Source organism: Capsicum annuum, chromosome 5, assembly GCF_002878395.1.
Source record: "Capsicum annuum cultivar UCD-10X-F1 chromosome 5, UCD10Xv1.1, whole genome shotgun sequence".
NCBI lineage: Eukaryota > Viridiplantae > Streptophyta > Magnoliopsida > Solanales > Solanaceae > Capsicum > Capsicum annuum.
The window spans coordinates 73,354,908-73,373,491 of NC_061115.1; positions in this window are offsets into that span (position 1 = coordinate 73,354,908).

Consider the following 18,584-nt stretch of genomic DNA (forward strand, 5'->3'; position numbering starts at 1 on the left):
TATATATATATATATAGAGAGAGAGAGAGAGAGAGAGAGAGATTAATGTAAGTATATTGCCAACCACGAATGTGGTTTAAGCAATAAATGAATTTGATTGAATAATCAATATATATATATATGTAAAGGAGGATTTTAATTCATCGTTTATGGCATGTCTTAGAAGCCTTCATTGTTATTTATCTTTTTTGTGATTTTTTAACTATTTTTTTATTTTAAAAAATTAAAAATTCACCTTAACATTATACACAATATTAAAGAGAGTCATATTAAATATCTTTCATCATCAATGTTGTTAAAATTTTCTCATTTATGTGTTATGTCAAAAAAATAAATTAAAAATCACTCCTTAAAACTCTCTTAATCATGTTAAATATGCAAGAAAAAATTAAAAATTATTTGTTAAAGCTCAAAACTCAATAATACATGCATACATTGGTAATATATCTTCCAACCATGACAAAACATTAGATATATTTTAGTAGATAATATGACATTGGCTATTAATTAGCTATCACATCGTCAGTAAATAATATTATGACTTATTTTAAATATATACATTGCATTTTGTATTATAGGTTTTAATTCTTTTACGAAGTATAATCTCAAATAATTTTTACTATCACAATTTATTTATTTTTTCTTGAGATGCTTTCTCAATAAATACCTTATAAAAATAAAGTTGATCGAGATATAAGATCTCTAATATTAATGAGCTGTATGCAACACAAATACACATTAGATAAATTTTAATATGAAAAATCAATACCAAAGAAAACTAAAGAAAGGAAGAAGATTTTACTAATTTCTGCATTGCATGCATAACTATGTTAGAAACATAATTCAAGTATTTTTCTTATTCTAATGTGTTTAAATATATTTTTATTTATTTATATCAAGGATCGAGTCGTTTATACATTATAAAAATTATGTAATTTATAATCAATAAAACTTACAAGACCGTGACTTAATTTGTATTTTTTCTTTTTATATATTGCTTATTGAAATAATTATCAACTAATATAATCAATTACTCGAAAATATAAAATTTTGCGCGAAGCGCGAATAAGTACACTAGTTAAAGAATAAATTCAAAAGAATTTAAAGAATGAAATGAGAAGATTGATTGAAAATTTAGTTTATATAAGAAGAGTTAATTCAAATCCAACTTTATCTAGTATAGAGTTTGTTTTTAATTTAAAATTTAAAAGAGTTCTAACTTCCATTTGAAATTCAAAATTCAATATATAACACCAATTCAACAAACTAATTTTTAGTAAACTTTATCTTTATATAAAGACTAATTAAATTAATTTATCTCTTTAAATAACCCTTATCCTTTTATAGTATCAATTTAAAACTTTAAAAAAATGTTATAAGAAATTTTGAACTAAATATTTTTTAGCAGACATTATCTTTAACTTTAAACTTATTAAAATAAAATTTATATTTTTATTGAGTCAATTTAAAGCTATAAAAAATGTAGAATAATCTCAAAGAAGTCATCCCTCAAAATACGTAGAACTGGTTTATTTCAAATTTTAATCTTTATCATTAAATTTAAATAAATAGTATAATAATTTTAAATAATTTTATATTAGTTATTTTTAATTATTTTATCATTTGAATTTGTATGCTTCAAATAAATAGATAAGTACCATGATAAAAAAAAACACTTAAAATAATAATGTAATACGTATTTCCTTACTTCTACTACTACTATATTATTACTACAATATATTATTATATATTTTTAGATTATTATGATTATGAAATAGTTAAGAGTTTATTTAAGACTTTTCAACTATGGTTCCTAGTTTTACGCTAATGATTTTTTTTTCTTTCTAAAAGCCTAATATTTTAAAATTAAAATATGTTTAATCTTTTAATTCAAAATTTTTATTACTAAATTATTAATTTTGTCCTAAATTTATATACTTGGCTAAATTTTACGCTGCCACTTGACTTATTGTGGTACTCCATCCTCTGTTTATAATATATGTAGATATATTGTCGGAGTGTGTGTGTATATATGTATGCATGTATGTATGTATGTATAAGAGAAATTAAGAAGTTAGAACCCACTTCCAACTCAAATTTCATTTGAATTCAAATTCAAAAAACATATCCATTAGTTAAAAGAAGGTAAGTTATTACTTTTTTTTTTTTTTTCTTAAATACAATACATATTTTTCTTATAAATTACATATTTGAATTAAGAGATATATTTGAAAACAATGAGATCAATCCAAAAGATTTTATAGTTAACAAAAAAGGGAATAAAAGAGGACTTTGTCGCACTTCTTTATGCTTTCTATTTTTTCCCCAAAATTTTCTTTTTCTCTTTTTTTTTTCTCTAGTTTATCTTTTTTTGTTTATTTCTTTCTTTTGTCTGTTTTTTTAAAAGTAATTATTTAAACAAAAATCAATAAAACTAAAATTGATCCACACCATCCTTGTATTAAATTAAAAATAATTTTTGTTATTCGATAAAAAAATATCTAATTTTGCATATCTATCCTTTCCCACATTTTAAATTAAATATAGGTTAATCTCTTAAACTCAAAAATACAGGTTAATCTTTTAAAAGAAAACGTGTCCTCTTAATTTAGTTAAAATAATTAGTATAGAACATATAATATTGCACTTTACTACTATGTATATTACTGTTGCTATTAATACTATTTATTATCATTATTATATTCTTGTTGTTCTTATTACTATTACTATTACTATTATTATTAACATATTTTTATCTTTCATTTAATATTTAAATAAATTATATTTAGACACGTTTTATATCATTTAAATTTTTACAAAAATAAGTATGTAGAATTCTTCAACAATAAATTTCTATTTTTAAGCTAATGATTTTTTAAAATATAAAGGATAATGTATTTTAACATTCAAATAATTTAATTTTTTTATTACAATAAGTTAACTTTGTCCTAGTACTTGCTATGTGGCTTAACAATAGCTTGCCACTTGGCTACATGTGATGCTTCGTCCTATGCTTTATAATATAGATAGATATTAACTTAGTTTAGTATATTAACCTTATTTAATTAAGAAAATATATTAATTAAGGTTGTCACATCATTTTTCACGTGGAATTATTAATAAATCCAATCAAAGTGACTTTTGTGCTTATTAGAACAAAGTAAAATGACTTTTGTGTAATGAAAAAAAGATTAGTGACTTTTGTGTAATGAATATAGAACTAAATTACCATGAATGGAATTTTGACTTCTAAAATATCTCCATAAAATGTATGAAAATAGAAAAAAAAGAAAAAAGACATCAAAACCACCCTAAACTTGTCCTGAAAATCCGATTTCACATTCAAACTACTTCGACGACCTATTACACACCTAATCTTATTCAAGGTGAAATTATTTCCGCCTTAGTAGATGGCATGGCAAAGAATGTGTAACGACCTGCTTTTTGATGAAATATGTGAAATTTATGATTTTACGTGATTTGACTATTTTATCCCTCTTCATAGTTGTATTGTGGTATTTTTGGAGTGTGGAGTGATTGACACGATTTTTGATGTATTTGATACTATTTATGTGATATTATGATTTTTGATGGCTTTGAGAGCCTTATTTTGGACTTATGTGGATATATTTTTATCTACGGATGGCTAAACAGACTGCGCCAGTAGCTTCAAAATATCGATTATAAGCTAGGTAGACGTTTGGTTTGGGTCCTGGTGCACCCAAGCTCATTTCGACCTGTTGGTCAGAAAGCTAAAAAATTAAAAATATGGGTGTGGGACCCATATTTGGTCAAAACAACTTCTAATGGAAAATTCAACTTCGTCAGCAGATTTGAAACGCTAATTTTAGGGTGGTACCATATTTGTTGTAATTTTATGAATTTTAAATCTCATTTTGACTCTCGATTTGAAAACTTATAATTTTGGGTTTCGGGGGTCAACTTTGTAAAAATGATATTTTTTAAAAATCTAATATCGTCATTGAGTCCGTAGACATCGAATATAGTGTATTTACATAGTTCGTTTACATATTTCGGACTCCAAACGAATTTTGAATGCTCCGTCGAAGTCTGAATTGGACTTTAAAAGAATTGCTTTTTTCTTCAGCTAGTGCAGATTTTTTTGCACTATTAAAGCAGTATTGGGGCCTATTTTCCTCATTTTTTTCATCTTGCCTCTTGAGAGTTAAATCCTAAAATAGTGTTGGAGCTTAAAAGAGAAGCTTGTAGGAGCTTGGAAAGCTAGATTAACATCTATTTCTTTATTCTATTACGGATCTAAGGTAAGAATTCTTGATTAATTTCTCAAAACCCCAAAAAATCTTAGGGCTTGATTTTAAACTCCAATTTCACTTCTTTTCACTTGAACAATATTTTTATCCTATAATCATTAGTTTTTCATCAATTTAACCTTCAAAACAACTCTTATTCTTGCTTTTAACTTGGATCTCAAAGATTTTACCCGGTAAAGCTTAAAAATGGTTTTTCTTTGATTTAAACCTCATTTTGACTCAATTTGACTTGGAAATTTAACTTGGATTTTTAGATGTAGGTTCCTAAAAATATTGTAAACATATTTTTAGAGTAGAGTTACAATTTTGCCCTTCTTTTTTGAAAATCCATTTCTAGGGTCCGTTTTGACTCCGAACCAAAAGTAGTCAATATGGGTGTTGTTGGTTTTGTTTTGATACGTAGATTTTATATTTGACATTTTTAGTGGAGTTAGAGACTGTTCGTAAGGAATAAGGCTTTGGGAGCAAAAATCTTGGTTGCGGTATTTCGACTTTTGAGGTAGGTTATGGGTTAACTCTTTCAGACTGGGTTGGATAGTAAATGATGGTACAAAATGCATATCAAGGGTGGGAACTAATCATGAAAAATTACTATCTATGTGTTGTGTCCGTGTGGGGACTTATATGTAATATAATTATTGAAATTGAGATATTATGTGATATGTGTGGGGTATTATGTGTGGTTGATAGCCTTGTGAATATTGTATTATGTTGAGAAAAAAATCCTACTGTGGTACCTTATTGTGTATTGTGATATATTCATATTGTGTTGGTATATGAATCATGGGGAATTTCATGGATGGTGGATATAATGAGTGGATATTGGCATGTGGTTGTAGAAATATGTATCAATGCGGTCGGTTGTGAAAATACTCATTATGATTAGTTGTGAGCATTATATTATTATATCATACTCATTCATGCAACAAATGGTACCACCGTGGCAATACCTAAGAAACACTGGCAACACTTTTTTATGACAAAAAAGTGACATCTTATAAAACCCTCCCAAGAGATGTGCCAGGAAAGAGATATGAATATAGATATATGGATTGTATATGGATTGACGAACCCACCATGAATCCCACGCCGGGAGGCTTGCCTTCATGGGTGTATACAGGGATTGTGAGACGTCCTGGAGGTTGTACATGACCTCATGCATCATTATTATCATCATTACATTGCTCTTATTTTTTTGTGTTTATGTTGTTCTTGTATTGCCATATTGACTTGTCAGCTATCTATTTGTGCTATATTCTTAACTTGTAAATGTCTTATTATTCTATTTTCCTTTATTTGTACTTGATGCTCTTTATTATACATGTTCCCCTTTTGTTCTACTTGTATGTGATATTGTGTATATATATCCTTATCTGTTGTATTGTTGTATTATATGTGGATATTATAGAACTATTAGTACAAGTGGTGTGGGCTACCATTGTGGGATATTTTCTAATTGTAGGTGATGTTTCTTTAGTGTGTATTTTGTATGCTTTATTTTCTGCTTTGCTCAGTTGGCCTATGATACTTATGGAGTACAAGTGGAATGTACTCACTCCTAATTCATCCTTTGGGCACAACTTTAGGTTTGGATGTGCCTTAGATTGATTAATTTTAGGCGCCTAGATTTCTCAAGGTAGAGGTTAGACATTCATATGTCTGGAGTTCGCCTCTATCTTTCTGTATTAGTTATATCTTTATTATTGTTCAAATACAGATATTTTAATTTATGATTATTTTTCTAATGTATTTAACTCCTGGATTGTATTAGTAGTTCTTATACTATTGACACTAGGTTTTGGGATGTTATGGCTGCATGTGTTGATTTTATTCTTTTAGCTTTTATCATATCTATGTGGTTCGGGTTCATTCGAGAAGCCTTACATTGGGGTATTTTTTTTCCTCATTGTGTATCAGTTTAGGTAATAGGCTTACTTGTCAAGGTTTTCCTCGACAAGTGTCATCATTACCCTTGTACTTTTGGGTCATGAAAAATTAGTATCAGAGCAACCAGGTTTCATTAATCTCAATAATATAAGAATCGAATGTCTAATAGAGTCTTTTGGATCAGTGCGTAGACGTCGGTATCTATCTTCGAGAGGCTATAGGAAGTCTTTAGGAAACTTCCCTCATTTTATTCTTTATCGTGTGAAGTTCTTTCACACCTGGTGTTTTAAGTTGTGTTTCACTCTTTTTGCGCGGATGGTGTTACTTATATGACCTATCAGTTGAGAGATAGTTCCAGAGATTGTTGAAGATTGCTTGTGAGTTCTAGACTGTGTGATTCTCCTGAGATGACATGGGATCAGTTTGCTGATGTCTTCTTGGAGAGATTTGTGCCTTTCAGTTTGAGTGGTCTTATGTGGGATGAGTTTGATCATTTATAGAAGGGCTTAATGGCAGTTGTTGAGTATGAGGCACACTTCCATACCCTATCTAGATATTTCTATAATAGCATTTCCATCAAGTCTGAGTAGATTCAAAAATTTGAAAGGGGTTTGGATGTCTTCCTTCAGTTGGCAACGTCTCTAGCATACAATGCCTAGAAAGGAGCCATGTCGATACTGGAATGGTAGCTTTGAACACCCCAAATTTTTGGCCCTTAGAAATTTTTTGAGCTTTGAGCTCACTGTCTTGATAACAACTCACCCTATGAGTCGGAGGGTTTCCTGACGAGTCATTGGGATGAGTCATAACCAAACCAGTAAGTTTGTGGATAGATTCTGCTCTGAGTACGAGCGGTTCACTAAGAGCCATAAAGATATGTTACGAGTCATTAGGTATAATTGTAGAGTGTCCAGGTAGTTCCAATTTGGGTTCTGTGTTGATTACAACTGGACCTTACGAGTTATAGGGTCCCACTACGAGTGGTGCTAATAATTCATAAGGATAATAGTATAGGGTGCCTTAGTGGTACTGCCTTGGTTACGACTCATGGTGACAAGTCATAAGGAGTGGCTACGAGTCAAGGGTTAACTCATATTCAAAGTCAACCCTTTTTTGGTTTTTGAGTTAAGAGCATTCTAGATATTTCCCCTCTTACCTAACTTGAAACCCATATTTTATAACCCATTTAGGGTATCATTAGCCCTTATAAACACATCAAAGTAACTTCTCAACACTCTCAAATTCCTCAAGGTTAAGAATGTTTTGGGTATTAAGTGGTTGATCATTTAGGGCTCTCAAGGATGATTTCTCTCTGTACATCTTACTAGTATAGGCATGTGACTCTTCCCTCATTCTTAATTATGTAAAAGCATATGTATTAAAGTGTTTTTCACATGGAGTTGCTTTGATTTTGAAAACAAGGATTGTGGATTTTGAATGCTTATTATTGAACAATGTTTTCCCATGATTTAATTGTGATTATTCGTGCTTTAAACATGGTTTTGAATTTGTGGGTGCCTGGGTATGGTGAATGAACTAAGGTATTGTGATTTTCCTAAACTTGTGACTTTTGAAGTAGTTATGACCCCAACCCATAATGTGAAATTGGTTTTGAGTTATGAGAAAGGTGGGAATTTCTAAATTGAACTAGTCTTGAACTATTGCATGATATAAATTGGTATTTAAAACAAAATGGTATGATATGATAAACAAAGGGAGTCGGTGTTCCCCCACTTTTTATTGATGAATGGTGGGAGTTATTTTCTTTATGTTAATGAAAATAATTTTGGCATGATATGTTACCTTGCAAGTGCAGTTGGTATGACGATACCAATAATGTATGCCATAATATGAAATGTAGTTCATGATTAGGATTGTGTCATAAATGTTTTAATTGGGCTCTAATAAGGGTTGTGTAGCTGAATCGTGAAAGTGTAGGTCTGAGTGACCGACATTGGAATACGGGGGTCAAAGTGACCAGGGAGGTTCGATTCCCCCTCATTATTATTATTTTATGATTAGGGAGGTTTGAGTCCTCCACGATTGGGTGATTAAGTCACCTTAGTATATTTTGGGAGGTTCGAGTGCCCCATGTTCATATATGTGAGATTATTCTTTGATTCGTGCGACAACACATACTGGGCCCCAACTAGGGAGTGAGAGCTTGGGCCCATATAGCTCGTGGGTACTATTATATGATGGTTGAGCTACACAATCTAGGCTAAAGTTTTGAAAATGCATGTTAAGCCTTGTTCCATATCCCAACATGTGATATATATGTGCATTGGTTTGAATGATGTTAAGTTGTTGATCATGTCATTATGTTATCCTTATTCTTGAGTTACATACTAGCGTTCACCCCTCTAATCATCTTAGCCAATGTATCCCCATGCGATGTAAGAATTTGTCACACTTCTACTCATTTGGCTCGGTGATTAGGATTCGAGATCATCTCGAGAGTTGACATTGAAGAGGTAAGCTTCCATACATCAAAAGTCTATATTTCATATTTTGTTCTTCTTATGTCATAGACTTATTTTTGGCTATTATTGAGGGCATGTCCTAATACTTTATTGATGTTCAATTTTGGATCATTATTTAAAAGGCTTTGTTTGGGCTATTGTGGTTATCGAGCGGTGTTGGTTGATCGTTTAGCCGTTAGTTGATGGTTGTTCATGGACATGCATTGAAATTTTCTTAAGCTATTGCACGCTATCTTGTTATATATTCAGAATTCATTCAACTTCAGGGTGTGTTATATTTGGGTTGGTTAGGTGAAGGGGGTGATCTCTGGTCTATGCGGGACTTGAGATACTCGACAGGTCCAGGACTTGATTCGGGTCATGTCAAGGTGGTATCAGAGCATAGGTTTGGTGTCATTGGGTGTCCAACAAAGTCGTGTCGAGTAGAGTCTCTTTTATAGGTGTGTAGTATGCTACACTTATAAAGGATAGGCTACGAGGCATTTAGGAGTGTTTCCTTTTCTTGTTGTCTTATTTTAGGCCATAGAGTTTGAGGTCTTCATTCAGTCTAATTCTCATCTGTTCACTTTTTAGATTATGCCTCCCAGACGATCTGAAGCTCATGGAAACTCCTCTTTCCTACTTGAGGATGATTCTGATGGTACACACCCTGCTTATGGGGTATAGACCCGATCTAGGGGTCTAGTTCCTGATTGCCCTTCTGGAATTCCACCGGTACCCTCTAGTCCTCCTCAAGCTCCTCAAGATGATGTGTCAAATACAAAATTTTGTTAGTTTCTTTTTATGTTGACTCAATTGGTAGCTTCTCAGTCTGAGCGTGTAGCTTCTGTTACTCCATCTTTTGAGGCCCCAAGGGATAGTCCATTTGTGAGTTTGAGTCCTCGAACTTTTACTGGTGTTGGGGTTGAGGAGGATCCTCAAGGTTTTATAGATGAGATGGAGTAAATCTTCTGGGTTATGCATTCTACTAATATAGTGGGTATGGAATTCGCTGCCTATCAACTGAAGGATGTTGCATACCAATGGTATGAGAAATGAGAATAGTCTAGGGAAAAGGATACCAAATTCGTATGGTGGGATGATTTCTCCAGTGCTTTTCTATACCCCTTCTTTCCTTAGGAATTGAGGGAGACATAAATGAAATAGTTTGTTAATCTAAAGCAAGGTATGATGACAGTCAATAAGTATGCTTTAAAATCCATCGGTTATCCCAATATGCTCTTGAGTTAGTATTTAGCATGAGGGCTAGAAAAGAAAATTTGCATCTGGGTTATCTCGTGATTTGATTATAGAGAGTAAGGCTTCCTAGTTGAACAAGGATATGGACACCTATAAATTAGTTTTGTATATGCAGCTGCTGGTTGAGGAAGAGAAGAAGAAATATGCAGAGATAGGGGAAAGGCAGAATAAGAAGTTTAGATTTTTTGATTAGGGTGGAGGTTAGCAGCAGAGTGGTAAAGAGGGTAGAAGTAGTCTAAGAAGAACCGAAGGAGCTCTAGTTCCTACACTACGGCTAGTTCTCCTTATCTAAAGCAGTCAGATGATCATCGTTCTAAGCATGATAGTGGGTTTAGGGCACAGGGTGCCCAATCTTGAGCTATTGGGGATTAGTCAGTTCCATCATATCTTTCTTGTAGATTCTGCAGGTAGGTACACTATGGTTTTTGTGAAGAGGAGAGGAATAAGTGTGTTAAATATGGTCAGATTGGTGACTTGCAGAGGGATTGTCCTTTTAAGGCTACTTCAGGGGCAAATAAGATTCTTGTTGCCACTTCATCATCTCCTGATCCAAAGGGTGAAGCTTTTTCTTATAGTACTGGCACTGGCCGAATCGCTTGTATGCTCTTGCTAACCGCTAGGACTTTAAGGCATCTCCCAATGTCATCACTGGTATGTTATGATTCTTTTCTCATGATGTGCATTTTTTGCTTGATCCAGGGTCTTCTCTTTCTTATTTGACCCCATTTGTGGCTGTGCATTTTAGTTTTGGTCCCAACTGTATCCTTAATCCCTTTTCTATTTCCACCCTGGTGGGTGACTTTGTGGTTTGCTAGAAGAGTTTATAGGGGTTGTGTGGTATCTATTGGTGATCGAGAAACTCTAGTAGATCTGATAGAAGTAGACATAGTTGATTTTGATGTCATATTGTGGATGGACTGGTTGAACTCGTGCTTTGCCTCCTTAGATTTTTGGACCCATAATGTCAAGTTAAAATAGTGAGCTGGTCATTGAGTGGGAAAGAGGTTCTTTAGTGCCTAAGGAAAGATTCATATCGTATCTTAGAGCTTTAAAGTTGATTTTAAAGGGATGTTTTTATCATTTGGTCTGGGTTAAAGATTCTAACTCGAAGGGTCCTTCCTTGAAATCCATCCCCATGGTTAATGAATTCCCTGAGGTTTTTTCTAATAATCTTCCTGGTATCCCTCCTGATAGGGATATTGATTTTGGGATTGACCTTGTTTCGAACACTTGTCCTATGTCTATCCCTTCTTATAGGATGGCTCTGGTTGAGCTGAAGGAGCTTTAGGAGCAGTTGAAAGACCTTCTCGATAAGGGCTTTATCCATCCTAGTGTGTCTCCTTGGGGTGCTCCTATTTTGTTCGTGCATAAGAAGGATGGTTTTCTTTGAATGTACACTGATTACCTCTAGTTGAGTAAGGTTATGGTGAAGAATAAGTATCCTCTTCCTTAGATTAATGATTTGTTTAACCATCTTTAGGGTGCTAGATGTTTCTCTAAAATTGATCTTCAGTCGGGTTATCATTACCTAAAGATTAAGAAGGTGGATATCCGTAAGACTGCTTTTCGAACCTAGTATGGTCACTATAAGTTCTTAGTTATGTCTTTTGATCTGATAAATATCCCAATGGCATGGATATCATGAATCGGGTGTTACATCAGTTCTTAGATTTGTTCATTATAATATTCATTGATGATATTTTGGTTTACTCTAGGAGTGAGGCAGATCATGGTGACTAACTCTGCATTGTTTTGTAGACCTTGAAAGATTAATATTTGTATGCTAGGTTTTTAAAGTGTGAGTTTTGGTTAAAAGATGTTACTTTCTGAGTCACGTCACTTTTAATGAAGAGATCATGGTGGTCCATCAAAAGTTGCAGTGGTTAAGGAGTAGTCTAGGCCTACGACTCCAATTGATATTCGGAGCTTTTTTTGATTTAGTCGATTACTATAGAAGGTTTGTGGAGAGTTTCTCAACTATAGCTGCCCCGTTGACTAAGTTGACCCAGAAGAAGGTGAAGTTCTTGTGGTTTGATGCTTGTGAGGGAAGTTTTGAAATGCTAAAAGATAAGTTGACGTTAGCTCTAGTTTTGACCCTGCCCAAGGGTAATAATGGATTCATGGTTTATTACAATGCATTTCGTGTGGGACTTGGTTGTGTATTGATACAATAGGGTATGGTGGTGGCCTATGCTTCTAGGTAGTTGAAAGTTCATAAGAGGAATTATCTAACTCATGACTTGGAGTTACTGGTTGTGGTGTTCGCATTGAAGATTTGGCATCACTATTTGTATGGAGTCCATGTAGATATCTTTTCAGATCATAAGTGCCTGCAATATGTGTTCACCTCAGAAAAAGTTGAATCTCAGGAAGAGAAGGTAGCTTGTGTTGCTAAATGACTACAACATGAGTCTATATTACCACCAGGCAAAGTTAACATGGTTGCTGATGCTCATAACAGGTTATCCATAGGGAGTCTAGCTCATGTCGATGAGGATAAGCGGTAATTAGTGAAAGATATTCACCATTTTGCTAACCTTGAAGTTTATCTCTTGGATTCTAAGGATGGGGGTATGTTTGTACAAAAGGTGGTGCAGTCATCTCTTGGTACTGAAATAAAAGAGAAGAAGGCATTGGATCTTGTCTTAATAAAGATTAGGGATATGTGGGATAGCAAAAGATTGTAGCTTTTGAGATTGGTGGTGATGGTATCTTGAGGTACCAAAGAAAATTATGTATTCCCGATACAGATGGGTTGCGAGAGAGGATCTTGGTCGAGGCTTATGAATTGAATTATGCCATTCATCCTGGTTCAGTAAAGATGTATCATGATTTTAAGAAGATTTATTGGTGGAACAATATGCAACAAGATATAGCCAGTTTTGTTGCTAAATGCATGGTGTGTCAACAAGTAAATGTTGAGCATTATGGACCGAAGGGTTGTATCAAAAAATTGAGTTGCCTGTATGGAAATGGGAAGTGATTAATATGGATTTCATTATCGTCTTTCTCGATCTCAGAATCAGTTTGATTCGATTTGGGTCATCGTGGATAGGATGACTAAGTCTGCTCACTTCTTGCCAGTGAGAACAAATTTTTCAATAGAAACCTATGCAAAGTTGTTCCACCAAGATATTGTGAAGTTGCATGCAGCGCCTGTTTCTATCATGTCAGATCGTGGTACTCGGTTCTCATCACAGTTTTGGCAATCGTTCCAGAGAGGTTTGGGAACTAAGGTGAGCCTTAGTACTGCTTTTCACCCCCAGTCGGATGGGCAAGTGGAAAGGACTATTCTGACACTAAAAGACATGCTTAAAGCTTGTATGATTGACTATGGTGGTAGTTCGGTTGACCATTTGCCTCTTATAGAGTTTGCATATAATAATAGCTACCACTCTAGTATTGGTATAGTTCTTTTTGAGGCCTTGTATGGTAGGAGATGTAGGTCTCTTATCGGGTGGTTTGAAGTTAATGAGGCTGAGATGTTTGGCCCAAATTTGGTTCACCAAGCAATGGAGAAGGTGAAGGTATTCGGGATAGTCTTAAATCCACCCAAAGTCGCTAAAAGTCCTTTGCGGATATGAGGCGAAGGGAGTTGGAGTGTAGTGTTGGTGATTGGCTGTTCTTAAAGGTATCCCCTATGAAGAGAGTAATGTGGTTTTATAAGAAGGGGAACCGCAGTCTTCGGTATGTTGTTTCGTACTTGGTGTTGAAGATGGTTGGTATTATTGCGTATGAATTTGAGTTTCCCTCTAGTTTGAGATCTATCATTCGGTGTTTCACATTTTGATGTTGAGAAAGTGCGTGGGTGAACCTTTGATGGTTGTTTCTTTGGAGGAAGTATGTATTTCAGATTCCTTATCTTATGAGGAAATCCCGATTGAAACTTTGGATTGGCAAATTCGTTGGTTACGAACAAAAGATGTAGCTTTGATAAAGGTTCTATCGAGGAACAACAAGGTTGAAGAGGCTACATCGGAAGCTGAAGAGGACATAAAATCCCAATATCCGTTCTTGTTTTCCGCTCTAGATAATCATGCTTAAGGTTTGTGTATTCCTTAAGATCCTTATTTTCTGACTTTGTTAAAGGAAAAAGATATTTCCTTAGCATCTTTGATTTCTATCTTTATTAAAGGAAAAAGTAGAGGTATGTGGAGTCAATTTGTGCTAATAAATGCCTTGTCCCAAAATTTGAGGATGAGTGATCCAAGTGGGGGAGAATTAAAAGATCCCGAATATTTGTCCCTTGGAAATTTCTTGAGCTTTGAGCTCACTGTCTTGTTAATAATTCACCCTATGAGTCGTAGGATGTCCTGACGAGTTGTTGGAACAAGTCGTAGCCAAACCAGTAAGTTTGTGGCAGTATTCTGCTTTGAGTATGAGTGGCTTACTAAGAGCCGTAAGGATATGTTACGGGTCATTAGGTGTAATCGTAGGGTGTCCAGTGAAGTCCAAATTTGGGTTCTGTATTGATTACGATGGGAACCTATGACTTGTAGGCTCCCATTACGAGTGGTGCTAATAAGTCATAAGAATAATACTGTAGGGTGCCTTTGTGGTACTTGATAATGCTCAAACTACACCTCTCTAATGAGAATGTAAGCGATCGTTGTCAATATATAACCCAACTAGGTTGGGGTCAAATCCCACAGGGAATATAGTGTGAACTTAAGTCGTTTACGATTTAATCAACTGATAGTTAGATGTTTCCTGAGATGGGGGTTTTTTGACTTTAACAAATAATTGTTGGTCACTTTAGCTTCGGTGTTTGTAATGAAGAGTTTATGGAAAAACCAGAATTATGTTCACTAGGGGTTTTGGTACTTGACAGATGCGAATAGTGATTCAAGATTCTCACAGTAGGTAGGACAACAGATTATCTTTTTTGAAGTTATGCCTAAATGTCTCTCGACCTACTTAAGCATTTAATTACTTAATCCTCTTGGACTTAGGGAATTTATATTCACTGACCAGACTTTACCTCAGGTTAATCAACCTTGTTACAGCATCAATTATTAAATGGAAGTTTTTTTTAGTTCTTCCAAGTCCCTGTTGATAGTTCTCTTCCTACTATAATTGATTTCTTATCTCAAGCAAATCAAAGCAGGTGTTATCTATTATTTGCAACCAATAGACGATAATTAAAACCTCAGAATTATCAAGGAGTCCTATTACCTTTCGAATCTTGAACACTTAGCATCTTATCAAGACTTACCCCTAGATCCAATAGTTCGGTTAAAGGGATTTTGCCACTCATAATGAAAAATTGAAAACAAGTAGTTGTATTCATGATTTGAAAGATAAACTTACCACAAGATGAATAATAACTAGTGACTCTCCAATTCGATCACAATGAAAATCCCAAAATATTGATGAAAATCTCTTCAAAGTTACTTGTTTTTCAAGCCAAAAAACTAGAGAGAAAAGTAACAAAAATACGTGTCTCCAACTTAGGTTCGGAACCCCTTAGAAAACCCTAAACAAGACTTTAAATAGTTTAGCCTAAATAAGGAAACAAAATCACAGAGTTTAATAATTCCTCGAATTAGGCGACGACATTCGTGAAAACTTATCAGGAGCCTGACGACTTATCACAAATGTCATCAGCTCCTTCTTCAGTTTTAGCACTTCCTGCTTAAGGCTGACGACAAAATGTGATTACCTATCAGATCTTTGATGACTTATCATGATGTCGTCACTTCTCTACCTCAGCTCCCATGTTCTCTCTTAGGCTGACGACTACTTTGACGTCCTATCAACTCTTTGATGGCTTATCAGGAAATGTCATCACAACTTTCAGCTGAGGTCCATTTTTTGTCTAAGGCTGACGATGAAGCTGATAAATTATCGCAAGGCTGACGACTTATCAGGAATGTCGTCAGCCACACTTCACTTCTATTTGCTTTCGATTTCAACTCTTTTGCTTCCATCCTTGTTGGTTCTCATGCATCTTGGCTTATATTGCAAATCAAAGATAAAACAATCAAAAATGACAAAAGTTGCTTAAAACTTTGCAATTATTCTCAGTTAAAAGCCTCAAATATGTTAGCGTCTGCTCACACATCAACACCCTCAACTTAAAGCAATTGCTTGTCCTCAAGCAACTCAAACACAACTAAGAGAATACAAAGTACATTTGGCAGTCAATTATCTATATCATATCAAAACATCTTCACCATCTCCAAGGTCAGTCAATTTAAGAACAACTGTGTCTATTATTGAAGAACAACTATGCAACACACAGGGATCAAGATATGGTACCAACTCGGCAACACAACCATGCATGTATCAAGTTTACACTATCCAAACAAGTCAGGACTAGCAATTTAACCAGTGTGCCCTCACTACAAAAACAAATCCCCCTTTCCTAATATTAGACATCACATATATAACCATGGGAACAATCACAAGACACTCAATCTCAGAATGAATTTCTAATCAATGTATACCGAATACCATAGGCTTGCCCTTATTTTTATTACCTCGATCTTCAGACAGGTCAGCTAGAATCACTATAGGTCTTCTCTTTGGCTTGTAATGTAGGCTAGGGTCTGGTATGATACCCGATGATATTTAAAGTGACTAATCCCCCTTGACACTACACTAGCTTTTTGAGGTTTCACTCATTAACCTTTTTTTATTCTTCTCTTTTCTTGATCACACTTATTCAGGATGGGTGCGGTCTTTTCTACAATCACTTTTTCTTTTTTCACAACTTTTTTTTTGCTTTTTTCCACTGCACCTAACTTTTATTCTTTTCTTTTTCTTTACCTTTCTTTCTACTCATTTTACATCACGCACCCCTATGATAGCCACCCTCAACTTAGGCCATTTGCCTAAGTCAAGGTGTATAGTGTCCAAGGAGGACCAGGGCCAAAATAGGTTTTTTGTGATATAAATGAGAAGGTGACAGGTGTCATAAAAAAATAGGCTACTCAGGATCAGAGCAGGGATCAAGGGATATTCTACATACAGGGAAGGTTATTTAGGCTAAAGGTGAGCTACTATCAAAACAGCCTATGATTCTTTCCGAACCCTTATCCTTCGACCTAGGTAAGACTAACCGGGCAAGTTCTGGATTTAACATACAGCAAAAACTGATTAAGATCTCACATGAACATGGCACACAAGTATATCACATGTTACTACTCGTTCAGATCATGCAGCTATTTAGCACTAAGTATTTTATCACTAGAACTAATGCCATACAAACATGCACAGTGGTCATACTTAGATGCAATTCACACAAGTAACTACTCATTCTATTGGAGAGGTGCTCAAGAATTATAAAAATAAGTTAACTACCTCAAGTACTAGTATTTCTTCTAGTCGGCTACAAAATTTTACAACAACAATTTACCCTACACCCTCAACTTAAAATCAAAGAAAATCTGCACTAAGGGTTAGGGTATACCTAGAGTAGATCAAGCTCAGGGGTCATGGGTTCCTGACCGTGCTGCCGCATCCTTTGCTGCCCTATCTCCATCAGGATCCTCGCTCTGTTCTGGTGCAACTGGCCTGGCAGTTTCTGAAGGCCTACTAGTAGAGGCACCTGTGGCTCTCGCTAGGATAGATGCCTCCCATCTCTCATTGTCAACTATAGAATCGATCCTCGCCTTCTTCATTTCCTTTTTTTCAATCTTCTTTCTTGCCTTGTCCTCTACTTTTCTTTCTTTATCACTGTCAGGCCTCTCTTTCTTACCCTTGCCTTTGTTCTCACCTTTTTTCTTTTTTTTTTCTTCACTGGTTCCTCTGTGAGATCAAGTAATGGGATTTCTCCCTCAGATTCCTCAACAGCCGAATCTCCAGACACCATAAATTGGTGTTGTTTTAGCTTTCCAACCCCTGTTTTTACCTTGTCTAGGTCTGATATGAATAGTGCAATCTCTAGAACTGACCTCTCTTTCGACCACGCATTGAAGTGGTTGTCCAATTCATCAATCCTACCCGGCAGAGCCTAGTAGGGCTCAAGTGCAGCCTTAACCCTTTTGTCTACCACGACTGCAAATTATTTGGCAAAGAGTTGTAGCTGCAGTTCACACCACTTGGATTGCTTTACCACTTTCCTAAAATTTATAGGGTTGAAGGAAAATTCTATTGTAGGAACTACAGTTGAAGGATTTGTCTAAGTTCCAGGCATTGGATCTGCTCGTGCTGAGGATGTTGTAGGTGCAGCTGTAGACTCCGGCACCTTCGCATTAGGTGTTGAGCTAGTCCCTGTAACTGGTGGATTTGTTGGAATATCTGCGCCTCTATCAAGCATCAGCCTCGGCTGATTTTTATCATTTCGGATAGGATTGTGGGTCCTCTTGGCAAGTAGTTCTTCTTCTAACCCTACAACCTTAGGCACATTGGCTGCCCTACACAACCTCTTAATTAAACAAGGGAAGGGATATGTTGTATCAAACCTTGAGACCTAAATTTTTATCTCTTTGGCGATAATCTCTCCAAAGTTTAATTTGAGGTTAGCCACAAAACTTACGACTAGTATTGCTCTATCATCCCCAAGAATATTATCGCTATCTGTGGGCATCAACTAGATATGTATAATACCCTACCAAAATCTTGCCTCTGAATTCAAGGAGGCCTTGAAGATCCTTTCACTCGGGTAGATCAACCATTTTGGTTGTCTATTAGCTATGAGTGTAGCTAACCAATACCGTTGATTTTCCTGATGCTGTAA